Below are 13,675 nucleotides of genomic sequence, written 5' to 3'. Positions count from 1 at the left end.
CCACTAAAACAGTGGCTTCTCTCCAGGCTGGAATTCTGATTAAAGATGTATTTTCTGTACGGTTAACATAGTCCGTTAAAATGCTTAGAACCAATGGGTGTTCAACATTGAATTTACCAGTGTGCTCTCTGCTGGTTTTGGTGTTAAGAAGCTATTTTTACAAAGTGCAACTTCAGGCATCACTATCACATGCTTGTGTCAAGGTGCTAAGCAGGAGGACCATTCCCATTGACAGGAAAGCATGTTGGAAGACTGTTTGAATGAATGAATTCTGGTATTTGTTAGGTGCTTACTATGTGCCAGACAATGTTCTAAGCACTGGGATAGATATAAGGTAATCAGTTTGGACATAGAGGCAGAGAGAAATTAAGGTCACAAAGCAGAGAATCGGCGGAACAGGGACTAGAACCCAGGATAGTTGACTCCAAGGCCCATGCTCTATCCAGTATGCCATGCTACCTCTCTGTGCTTCTCCATGCTTTGCCACCATAGAGCTGTGTCTGTAACAGCAGAAGGTTGGCCTGCTGGAGTAAATATGAAGTTGAACATCTCCAAGCAGACGTCTATGGGCAATTCATTCACACTGGGACTTGATTTGAAATCAAGCCAGGGAGCCGGGCTTCACACCCAGCACGGTCTAGCCAACTGGATGCCACAGTGCTGCCGAGGTGCAGTTATAATCACTTTCCACTGTAGTGCAATTCGCTGGGATCGGACTACAGAAAGGTCCAAGTGATTACTTTTGTTATATTTAGATACAGCTCAGTGGAAAACAAACTCAACTATAAAACACAGGAAAGTGCTATGCCTCGATCAAAACCAAGTAACTCTTTTCATGGGTCATTTCATGGAGTACTCTGTCAGATCATCAAACTCCCTTGAGCTCTCTTAGATTTGCCTGGCTGTGAAATGAGGAATGTTGGACAGAGTTTACTTCAAGGGGCATTAAAGGGCAAGCACTGAACTGCATGGATAAAGCATTCTAAAATCCATACAGAAATCATAACCTCATAAACACATCTCTGACAGGGTCAGACCCATGGCCCAACCTGTCCAAGTTTGCTACTAGCTGGGACAGTCTGCAAGGGTAAAGAGCTGTGTGAATATGAATCATGGCAAGTCTACCAAATCTTGGGTCCATATTGAAGTACCAATTTCTCCTTCTCAGAACATCCAAGCACAGGGAAGGGTTTTCTAGTTGGTGACTAGTCAGTCAGTTGTATTAATTGAGCACTTACTGTGTACAGAACCCTGTACTAAGCACTTGGGATAGTACACTATAATAATAATAATATAATAATAATAACATGCTCCTGGTGAAAATTTTGGGGTTGAGTGTCCTACCTTTTCCCTTCCCCTCTCCCAGATAATTTGTAACCACTGAAAGATGACTAACGTGCCTGTTGATCTCTAACTTGCCACTTGTCCTCTCCATGCTGATGACTGAGTTTGCACTTTTTTACTTGAAGATACATAGAACTTCGCTGTGACACTGGCATTCTGGGGTGATTTGCTTATATGGCTTCATGTTCGTCAAGCTGAGCAGAAACAACATTGCATTTCATGGTATTCCCCAGAGATCTGATTGCTCCACTCTTTTATGGTATTTGTTAATCGCTTATGATCTGTCAAGCACTACTCTGAGCACTGCAGTGATGCAACTTAGGTCAGACATGGTCCCTTTCCCACATGGGCCTCACAGCCTAACTAGGAGGAAGCACAGGTATTGAAACCACATTTTACAACTGAGTTAACTGAAGAGCAATTAAGTGACTTGTCCAAGGTGACACAGCAGGCTAGTGGCAGAGCTGGGATTAGAACCCAGATCCTCTACCTTCCAGGATCACGCTCTATCCACTAGGCCATTATGTTTCCCCTTGGGAGTATAACCGACCTCACAACTTCCCATCCCAAGGTCTAGAGTAGGTTATTTCCTGGAGACCAGGGTAGCTCATCTGCCCTGTCATTTCTCCCCTGCCCAGAACCACCTCCTTGCCCACTTCTGTTTCTAGTAACGGCATCATTATCATCATTATTGCAGTATTTGTTAGACATTTACCATGACCAAGCACTTTGCTAAACACTGGCATCAATACTATATAATCAGATCAGATACTGTCTCTGTCCCACTTTGGGGCTCACGTCTAAAGGAGAAGGAGAGCGAGTATTTAATCCCCATTTTACAGAAGAGGAAACCTGAGGTTCAGAGACGTTAAGAGGCTTGCCAAAGGCCATTCAGCAGGCACGTAGCAGAGCCGGGATTAAATCCAGATCATCCTTGTGGGCAGGGAACATGTTCATCAACTCCGTTATATGTATCCTTCCAAACAGTACATTGCTCAGCACCAAGTAAGCGCTCAATAAATACGCTTGATTGATCGAGTGATCCGACTTGCCATACTCTTTCCTCTAGCCCACATTGCTTCCTGAGACTGGCAGCAAGGTTCCCCATATTAATTCACTCCCCCTTTCTTTTCAGCTTTAAGAAACTGCTAGAGTAAAGTGCATTGGCTCCCGGAGGCCAGTTTGTGTACAGAATCAAAATGCCTCTCCCTTTCCTGTTCTCAGTACCTTGGGGGCAGTAACTGGGTTGGGAGTCAATGAGAATTCTTCAAGATTCTTGGAGGGTATGAAATAGATTAGAAATTTCAATCTCTTGCATCTTTCTGGAGGGAACCTTAATGGAACGTGTAATTTACTAACCAGAAAGGGAGCTTCTGAACTCTTGTAGGAACAGAAAACAAACCCACAGGCAACACATAACTAACATGTCTATCTTATTAGGAACACTACAAGTTGTTGTTTTTTTTTCCATTCACTTACACAAATAAATGATGTTGGGTGTTATTCCAACTTGAAATGCAAAGTGGTTGCATCATTTTATAAGAAGCTTTAGGTGGCAACCTAATGCCCCTAAACAAATCTCAAAATATTCTTGCTGCAATCAACAAGCTTTAAAAAAACAAAAACAACTGAAATGCATTATGCATCGCTGTGGCCTGAGATAGGAGTTAGAAGCTAAGAAGGGAAGTAAGTGATGGGCTGTCTTGGCAAGCATTTTGAGTTGAAAAGCAGTATGGCTTTTTAGATAAAGCATGGTCCTTGGAGTCAGCAGGACCTGGGTTCTAATCCCAGCTCTACCACTTGTCTGCTCTATGACCTTGGGCATGTCATTTTAATTCTCTGTGCCTCAGTTTCTTCAGCTGAAAAATAGGGAATAAGACTACTGTGAGCACTACATGGACTGTGTCCCACCTGATTAGCTTGTATCTACTCCAGCACTCAGTACAGTTCCTGGCACATGGTGAGCACTTAACAAATACAACAGTTATTATTCACAGCCCCAGCCATGTGAAATATGATTCTTGTCCCAGGACGAAAATGGACCCACCACCCATATGAACGATTAGGTGGTAACTAGGGTTTCTGCTTGGGGAATTTGCTCCCCCAAAGGGACCAGCAGATGGGATCTCTGTTGCTAACATCGTCTCTCAGGTCTGACTGATCTGCATGGGGCAGGGACTTTTACCAGAGGAATGTATTATGAAAAATGTCCCTCGACTTTAATCTGAACACTGAAATCCACTGCCAAGATCCCACCATTGTGGATTGCCCCACGGCTGGGAGACCGGTGTTTCTGGAGCCGCCGTCTGTTCGTTCTGCCTCGGAACCGGCCCCAGCATCCGTATCAGCGGTACATTACGAGTTCCCTGCCTGAGGTCCGGCCTGCATGTCTGTCCCTCCCTCCCTCCACCACTCCCGTGGGATTCAGAGCCCAAGGTGCTTGGTTGGGGAGGTGGTGGCTGCCAGCAACACAGCTGCTAAAGTCCAACTGGGGGATTCTCCTCAGAACAGGATCCTATTGCCATGCCCAGCCTCAGACCAAGCTCTGGAGGGCTCCCACATTGAATTACAACAAAAAGCATGAGTGGCAAAGTCCCCCTAGCACAAGCTGCCCAGGGCACAGATTGACTTGAACTATGAAAAAGCATGTGAATTCAACAAAAGATTAACCCAGATTCAGCTTAGCCCAGTGAGACTGAGCCTTTTGTGTAAGGAAACTCCCTGTATGTCAGCCTGCCGAAACTGGCTAGGAGGGACTTATTTAGCTCCATCACTTGAAAACATGTGAATAGATCTGAATCTAGATCTGTGCACAGTGTGAACTAGAGTAAAAACCCCTGTGGGCAGGGAAGATCTAACTTGTTTGGTACATAGTAAATACAGTGCATTGTATCTACTCACTGCATTGTATCTACTGGTCACTGGGGTGAGCAGTGATTGATTAACAGATATTGTTACTGCTCCTAATAATAATAATGATTGGGTTGTTTGTCAAGCCCTTACCATGTGCCAAACACTGTACTAAGCACTGGGGCAATTATAAAATAATCACATTCTAAGTAGGAGGAGCACAGGTACCAAATCTCCATTTTTTTTGAAGATGGAACTGAGTCACAAAGAAGTTAATCAATGGTATTTATTGCGCTCTTACTATTTATAGAACACTGTACTAAGCATTTGAGAGAGAACAATAGAACAGAATTGGTAGGCACGATCTCTGCCCACAAGGATCTTACAGTCTAGAGGTGTAGATAGACATTATAAATAATTACAGATTATGTACGTAAGTGCTGTGGAGCTGAGGGTGGGGTGAATAAAAGGTAAAAATCCAATTGCAAGGGTAACAAAGAAGAGAGTGGTAGAAGAGGAAATGAGGGAAGTTGGGGAAGGAGGAAATATGATTTTAATAAGCCTTTTAAGGTGGGGAGAGTGATAGAACATGGGCCTGGGAGTCAGAAGTTCATGGTGCCTGCCTGCTGTGTGACCTTGGGCAAGTCATTTCTCTTCTCTGGATGTCAGTTGCCTCATCTGTAAAATGGGGATTGAGACTGTGAGCCCCCCGTGGGACAGGGACTATGTCCAACCCAATTTGCTTGTATCCACCCCAGCACTTAGTATAGTGCCTGGCACATAGTAAGTGTGTAACAAATACCATTATTATTATTATTTGAGTGGTGAAGGAGTTCCAGGCCAGAGGCAGGGTGTGGGTGAGAGCTCAATGACAAGATAGATGAGATCAAAGTACAGTGAGTAGATTAGCATTAGAGGAGTAAAGTGTGCAGGCTGGATGGTAATAGGACATCACAGAGGTAAGGAAATCAGGAGGGGGACTAGCTGATTGAGTCATTGGTAAGGAGCTTTTTTTTTTTGATTTGGTGTTTGGGCAACAACTGGAGGTTCTTGAGGAGAGGGGAATCGTGGACCAAAGTGTTCTTTAGAAAACCTATCTGGGCAGCAGAGTGAAGTATAGACAGGAGTGGGGAGAGAAGTAAAGAAGAGAGATCATCAAGGAGGCCGATACGATATCAATTAGGTGACTTCCTAATAAAAATGGCAGATAAGCATACCCTCCACATCATGAATACGGACAACTAACCTTTCTGGTGAACTTTGGAAAGAATGGGTCAGGGATGGATCAGGCAGGTTCAAATGAGTGGTTTTGTTATTAGATAGTTACAGTATGGGATAGAGCATCATTATGGTGATGGATCATGGGGGGGAATAAAAACTTCCAAAATAGGATCGCATTGCTGACTCAGTAGCAATGGCTTTGGGAGCTGGGATATTTTATAAGAACCTGCAGAGTGGCCAGAGTTTAAGAGCAGCTCGTGCCTTTGCACAAAATCAACGAAAGGATGGATTATTTGCTCATCTTTCCAGTGAAAAGGCAGGAAATTGATCAGTCTTGTGTCTGAGCTAAGCAACTCATTTATGGTCCCAAGAAGAGGAGGCTGCCTGTGGAGAGCTGGATAGGTTGCTGCTTGGCTTTCAGCAATGTGGAGAACTTTCTCTGATTTACCTGATATTTTAACCATGCAAATTGCTTCCAAGACATATCATCTACTTTAGAGGATTAAAAAAAATTCTTAGACTACTTGCTTAATAATAGTAATTTAAAGGTCATTGAAGTGAATGAGCAATTCAGTTCACACCGACAATATTTTGTCTTGAGATAATCTGCAAAAAAGGGAAACATTGCCAAAACAGTGATTGGAATATAAAAGCCTTCTCTAAAGTCAGACATATTTTTAAAGAAACTTGTAATAAAATATGTTTTGGGAAAAAACCTTGAATTGCAGGGCCTATATTTTAGAATCCTGATTGGCTTTGTTTTCCAAGCCCCTGTCAAAACTCTGCTCACAGGGGATGAAGGTAGCAATATATTTTTGAACAGAAATGGAATTTCTAAATACTATCCTTTGCCTTAACCAAGAGTGCTATTATATCAGCCATCAAGCTACCAAAAGACCTGTAGAGATCAATAAAAGATTCCCATTTTTGGCTTAATTATCCTTGCCTCTTGTTTTGACTTGGGATTTTTTGTATTAGGCAGAAGAATGGGGATATCAGTCTGGTTTTACCTAGTCCCATTTTCCTTTCTCCATTTTGAGGACATTCCTTCCAATTGAATCATACTAGGAGAAACAGTAATAATTTTGATTGCAGTGTATCACCGAAGAAAACGTACTGGTGATATAAGAATAAGTGATGAATTGGAATGAATTAGTGTAATTGGATTTTTAAAAAATTCAGAATCTAGCCTCTACAGCCGTTGACAGCATCAGCACCATCATCATCAGTGGTATTTATTGAGCACCTACTGAATACAGAACACCATTCTAAGCACTTGGGAGAATACAACAGAAGCAAGGCAACCAATTGTTGCCCTTTGAGAGTTTGCAGTCTATCAGGGGTGGACAGACAAAAGTTATTCACAGTTTGTGAGAGCAGGAGGGAGAACAGAGTTCTAAGAGGAAATCTTACAAATGTAACAGGATGCAATGAGTGAATAAATTATTGAATATAGAAATAGACATATATCTGTGTACCTCATGTGGGCCAGGGACTGTGTACAATGTGATTATTCTGTATCTATGCCAGTGCTTAGCAAAGTGCTTGGCACACTTAAGAAATGCCACAGAGTTACATAAGTACAGAGGAGAGGAATGAAATATAAGTGCTAAGGGTGGTGTTGGATTGGTGTGATGGGAGTGTGTTGAGTTACTCCAGGAAGGGTAATGTTGAGGGAAAAAGTCTCATAATTCTGCAGGCAAAATATACTTTAACAAAATTTGAAGGATTTGCCTCGACTCCCTCTCCCTCTGGCTTGCTAATGCGCTTGGATCTGTACTACACTTTCAGCCACACAGCACTTATGTACTTATCCACAGTGTATTCATATATATTAATGTCTATCTCCAACTCTAGACTGTAGGTTCATTGAGGGCAGGGAACATGTCTACCAACTCTGTTGTATTCTCTCAAGCACTCATTACAGTGCTCTGCACAGTAAGTGCTCAGTAAATACCAGTGATTGATTCTCTTCATTGCATGAGTGATTGTCCAGTAGAGCTTAACCAATACAGTTTTCCAAAATAGCTTCCAGGCTGGTTTCTCCCCTTTCTTTTTGAAGACAGTGCTAATATTGAGATCCAGTCAATCACCGTAATAACAATAATCACAGTATTTAAGCACTTACTATGTGCCAACCACTATACAAGATAATCAGGTTGGATCCAGTCCCTGTCCCACTTTGGGATCCTGAGGAAATTGAAGCACAGAGAAATTAAGTGGCTTGCCCAAGGTCATACGCCGACAAGTGGCGTTCCTCCGGCCTCCAAATAGTAGGGTAAAGCCAGTGCTGACTATCGAACTTCCCCTCCCTGTTTGTGGACCTCAGCAGATCAATCAAGCAATCAATCAGTGTTATTTATTGACTGATCAGTATATGCAGAGCACTGTACTAAGTGCTTGGGAGACTACAATACAACAGAGTTGGTAGGCTTGTTCCCTGCCCACAACGAGCTAGTAGTAGAGAGGAAGAGTTTACAATCCCAGAAGACGTTGACATTTTCTTGGCTGTTTTTTTTGGTGGATAGTTTACTAAACCATGGAATAACAACCATGGCTTCACTCATTGACATCCTTTGTCCAGATCTTCATGCTGTATTACTATCTGTAACTTCTTGTAGTGCACATGATCCCCACTAGATTGTAAACTCTTTGAGAGCAGCAGATTATATCTTCTGATTGTATTATGCTCTCCCTAACTTTTAGAATAGTGCCATGTGCACTATAATTATTATTATTATTGTTCCAAGTGTCCAGCCAATACTTTTGATTGGTAAGTACTTTTTCCATGGTGGATGTATATCAAGCAATGGTATTTATTGAGCATGTACCATGTGCAGAACACTGTACTAAGCATTTGGGAGAGTGCATTACAACAGGTTTGGCAGAAGCGTCCCCTTCCCATGATTAGCTTACAGTCTAGAGGAGGAGACAGACATAAATAAATAAATTACAGATTTGTACATAAGTGCTGTGAGGCTGAGTGTGGGGTGAATCCCAAGTGCCCAAAGGGTGCAGATTCAAGTGCACAGATGATGCAGAAGGGAAACGGATTTGGGGAAAAGAGGGTTTAATCGGGGAAGGCCTCTTGGAGGAGATAGGAGCTGAATAATGCTTTGAAGATGGGGAAAGTAGTGGTCTGATGTAGAGGGAAGAGGTGGGAAATCCACGCCGGAGGGAGGATGTAGGAAGGAGGTTGGCGGCAAGGTAAACAAGACCGGGGCAAAATGAGCAAGTGGGAGTTAGGGGAGCAGTGTGTGTAGGCTGGGTTATAATTGTATTGTGTATTTAGAATTTATTGATGGCATTCAACTCTGGATTGAGATAAAGGTTTCTGTCTGTGCCAGGGGTTTCCCAGGTGGAAACTGGAATATAATCTGCTTTTTTTTCAAGCTAATAATCTATCACGCTTGGTTTGATTCTGAGAAGTGACTCATAATAGTATCTGCCCATCCTGTAGTGGGAAGGCATCCATCAGAATTGAGGAGACTTTCATCCTTCCATTCTCATTGCCCTCAGCTCCTTGGAAGCTCCATGCAGAACACGGTCTCTAAAAGTCATTCATGAAGACAACCCTAATTACCAATCTCGTTGTGTATGTCTACCAACTCCACTGTGTTGTACTCTCCCAAGTGCTTAGTACTGTGTTCTCCACCAGTAATCACTTAAGATATGCCATTGATTAATAGATTACCTATTGCAGTTCCTTTCATTTTGCTCCATTTCAGTGTGTTCTGTGACTAGGAATCAGAAGACCAGGGTTGAAGTTCCAGCCTCATCAGTACAGGCTGTGTGAGCTGTGTTTTGGTTTTGTTTTTTGGGGGCATGGGTGGGTGGCGGTATTTATGGTATTTGTTAAGCACTGACTATGTGCCAGGCACTGTACTCGGTAGTGGGATAAGTACAAGCTAATTAGGTTGGACTCAGTCCATGTCCCATATGCGGCTCACTGTCAATCCCCATTTTACAGATGAGGGAACAGAGGCACAGAGAAGTAAAGTGACTTGCCCAAGGTCATCCAGCAGACAAGTAGCAAAGCTGGGATTAGAACCCAGGTCCTTCTGACTGCCAGTCCATGCTCTATCCACTAGGTCACACTGCTTCCTGAGTGAGTTTGGGCAAGTTACTCAACCCCTCTGTGATTCAGTTTCCGTATCTATAAAATGGGAACAAAATTCCCATCCTCCCTCCCTCTGTTGTTGTGAGCCCCATATCAGATAAGGACAGTTATAGATCTAATTGTCCCTGAAGCATATCATAAGCTCTTAGTAAATACCCTCATCATCATTATCATTTGGGTGGCTCAGTAGAAGGTATGGGCATGAACAGGAAGGGGCAAGAAGAAGAAGCGTATCCTGCTTAGTGAATCCACGTTAACTCTAACCTACAGCATGACACCGGAACATTGGGCTCTTGGCCGGATCTAACTGCTTCTTCTCCCACTCCCTTCTGTGTCGCCCTTGCGCTTAGATTTATCCTCTTTATTTATCCCACCCTCAGGCTTGAAACACTTCTATCAATATCTGTAATGTATTTATGCTATTAACCATCTCCCCATCTAGACTGCAACCTCCTTGTGGGCAGGGAACGTATCTAGCAGCTCAGTTAAACTGTATTCTTTCAAGCGCTTAGTAAGTGTTCTGTGTACGGTAAGCAATAAATATGGTCAATTGAGTGATTGATTGAGCTTGCACAGCCCTGGCTGCCTCAGTAGTCAGTTACTCACAGTGACCGATCAGCTATCGGTTCGGCTCAGATAACCCCACCACGAGCACTTGAATCTGAGCACTCTAAAGTTCAGCCACTCTGTAAAGAGGCTGGTATGATTACACGCACTCTCCCAGAACTGACAGATGCAATGCTGCCTCCTGGTGCTGTAAGAGCAGGACTCTAAAACTGGGAATCGAGAAAATTGACCTCGAATTAAAGACCCACGTGTCTGGTATTGTACTCTCCTCTCCTCTGACCAAACACTTGAAAAACCTAGAAGTGTAATGGGTCACAATTTCCCAGTTTACTTTTTCTTAACACTTGAAAGTGATTTAGTTACCCCTGCAGTTTGTGTACCTTCCTTGCCAAGCTTAAATGTGTCTACACCTCGAAACAGCAGCAAAACAAATGACCTTGCTTTTATGGGTGTTGAGAATGTGCTCTTAATTTTGCAGTATGTTGGCTTGAGTTATAGAAGAACCCAAACCGAGTTGTCAGGCAAGTGGGGGATCTGGGATCTGTCCAAAATCATAGTGGACAGACATCAGCGGATACTCGACCAGCACCCTCTGCTTTTAGTCAGAGGAAAAGGAATTTGGACTTCATGATGAGCAGCGAATGAATCACAGGGAGCAGAGCCACCCAGCCTGGATGTTGCTTTAGGATTGTTACAAGCAGAGATGCCACACAGTCCCTGAGGTGAAGGAAGATGGCTGCAGGGAAGCAGGAGGTGAAAGGAGCTCAGCCAAACCTTCCCTTTACTCCACTGGTAGACCACCTTCTCGCCCCTGCTCTGGGCTGAAGGAAACATTGGCCCCCGAGGGTTCTGGAAGTTTGGTGGGGTGGCGTGGGCTATTCATACAGTCCCACAGCTGTCTCAAGCAGTCACAGCCTTGTCTGAGACACCTGCAGCTCAACCCAGCCTCACACCTGCCCTGCTATCTCTCTCTGTGTCTCTCCTATCTGAAAATAATGCTATTTCTTAAGGATTAACTTTTATGCAACGTTATATACAAGGGGTAAGCAGGTTGGACACGGCCCCCCATCCCACGTAGAGCTCAGAGTCTACGGGAGAGGGTAAACAGGTATTTTATGCCCATTATACAGTTGGTGAAACGGAGGCACAGAGAAACTGAGGCACAGCAGAGTTGGAATTAAGACCCCAGGTCTCCTGACACCCAGGCCCATACTTTTTCCATGCAGTTTCTCTGTCCCTCTCTCTTTCTATGTCTCTCTCTTCCTGTCCTTACTTGGTTTCTCACCAGTCTTGGGCTGACCCTGACCCTGCTTAACCCCTGTCATAGCACTGGAAGGGTGAGTTATTTAGAGGCATTTCTATTCACCAATTCCATTTCCTCTTGTTCCTTTTTTTCTTTTGGTATCTGTTGAGTGCTTACTATATGCCAGGTGCTGTACTAAGCGCTGGGATAGATATAAGCTAAACAAGTTGGACGCAGCCCCTGTCCCACATGGGGTTCACAGAATTAATCCCCATTGTACAGGTGCGGTAACTGAGGCCCAGAGAAGTGAAATGACTTGCCTCATGTCGTGCAGCAGACAAGTGGTGGAGCTGGGCTTAGAACCTGCTCCTCTGAATCCCAGGTCCATGCTCTAACCACTAGGAATGGTGCTTCTCAAATTCTTTGTGAGTTGTAACTAATTTTACATAAAAATTGATCATTTGCAACATTTTGGAAGAGTGGATGTGGACAGCTGAGGCTAGGCAGAAGAGAAACAGCCCATCCTTGCCCTACAGTAGAGCTTGGCTTGATTAGGCAATCTTGAGGTGGTCAAGTGGAATGGCCAAGGAGCCATGAATTTAATGCTCTTGTTTGCTATGGCTATTGAAAGCTTCGGAACAGTGGGGGCAAACTGTGCCTGAATGATAACGACTGTAAACTTTAGACTGTAAGCTCGTTGTGAGCAAGGAACACGTCTAACAACTCTGTTATCTTGTACTCTCCCAAGTGCTTAATACAGTCCTCTGCACACACGAAGCCCTCAATAAATGCCATTGACTGAATGCATCTAGAATGGCATTCCTATGCTGTAGTTCATAATAAATATAATTGGATGATGGCAGTGATGATGCTGGTAGTGATGATGATGATGAAAATGGTGGTGATGGGTCACTGAAGAGTGCCCACAAAAAAATAAGTTGCTAATGCCAATGTCTTGTTTTTTTGTTGTGGTTTTTTTTTTCCCAAGGGCAGTTAAAGAAAAATAAGGTGAGTAAAGACACTTTTCCTTGAAGTAAAATCTTGAGCTAATTGAGGTAAATTGCCTCCTTCCAGAAAATCAAATGTCCTACAGTCTGCAAGAAAGTGATTTCCAGTAAAGTGCTTGCTCATGGGTCCTGTCAATTAGAAACAGCAGCAGCGGTAATGGTGGGGCTGTCAACACCGTGTGTTAAATAGCAGGTGCATGCGGCAGGGAAAGGGAGGCTATTACCTCTCCCTCTAAGACATAAAGTTGTCTCAGCCTCCACCAAACCCAGCCTTGGCTGCTGCAGCTCATAGACAGATAGGAATAGGGGTGGGGAAGAAGGGCGTAGGTTTGATTGCCAGAAGGGAAGAAGGGCCTTTGTTTGGCAGTGGGGAAGAAATGTCAGTTTGACTGGCAGTGAGAAGGAAAGGCATCTTTTTGTTGGTTTTTTATGGTATTTGCTAAGAACTCACTTTGTGCCAAGTACTTTACTAAGTGCTGTGGTAGAGACAAACTAGTCCATGTCCCACATGGGGCTCACAGTCTTAATCCCCATTATAGAGATGAGGTAACTGAGGCACAGAGAAATGAAGTGACTCGCCCAGAGTCGCACCCCGGATGTGACAGTGTAGGGATTAGAACCCAGGTCCTTCTGATGCCCAGGCCTGTTTGTCAGTTGGTTTGACTGGGACTGGAGAAGAAGGGCTTTGGTTTGACTGACAGTGGGGAAGAAGGGTGTTGGTTCGACTGGCAGTGGGGAAGAAGAGTGTTGATTTGGCTGGCAGTGGGGAAGAAGGGTGTTGGTTTGATTGGGGATGGCCCTTTTGAGCCATGACATCAATGGTTAGGGCAGCAGGGTCTAGACAGGCAGCCATCCAAACAGACACACTCCTCATACTGAGTGGGGGCTCCTCTCACGCACCCCAGGCATCATCCCATCTTGTCTCCTACAATTATATATTTTCTGTCACCTTGGGCTCACTTCTGGCTAAAACCCGAAATCAGAAGAATTTTGTTTCTGGCCTCCTTGGCTGTATCGGGGTGAATTTTTTAATGAATCCCAAGAAATTGATTCATTGGCTAGCACAGCACTTCCTCTCATAGACATGAGAAAGGAAAAGACTGTCTTCAAAACTTACTGAAGCAAATGCAAGCACAAACCATAATTTCAGAATAACATGACTCAGATTGCCATCAAAATGCCTTTGACTCTATGCTTACAGGCAATCAATCAATGGTATTTATTGAGTGCTTACTGTCTGCAGAGCACTGTTTGAAGTGCTTAAGAAAGTATAATACAGGAGGGTTGGCTGACACAGTGTTGTCCATAATGAGATTATAGTCT

General features: G+C 43.7%; 1 protein-coding gene across 1 annotated transcript in view; it reads left to right on the top strand.

Moving 5' to 3' along the window:
* GRID2 (glutamate ionotropic receptor delta type subunit 2) overlaps window positions 1–13,675 on the top strand; it is an 873,695-nt gene that overhangs the window by 626,391 nt on the left and 233,629 nt on the right.

This window comes from Ornithorhynchus anatinus, chromosome 12, assembly GCF_004115215.2.
Source record: "Ornithorhynchus anatinus isolate Pmale09 chromosome 12, mOrnAna1.pri.v4, whole genome shotgun sequence".
Lineage (NCBI taxonomy): Eukaryota > Metazoa > Chordata > Mammalia > Monotremata > Ornithorhynchidae > Ornithorhynchus > Ornithorhynchus anatinus.
This window is presented reverse-complemented; position numbering and strand designations above follow the sequence as displayed.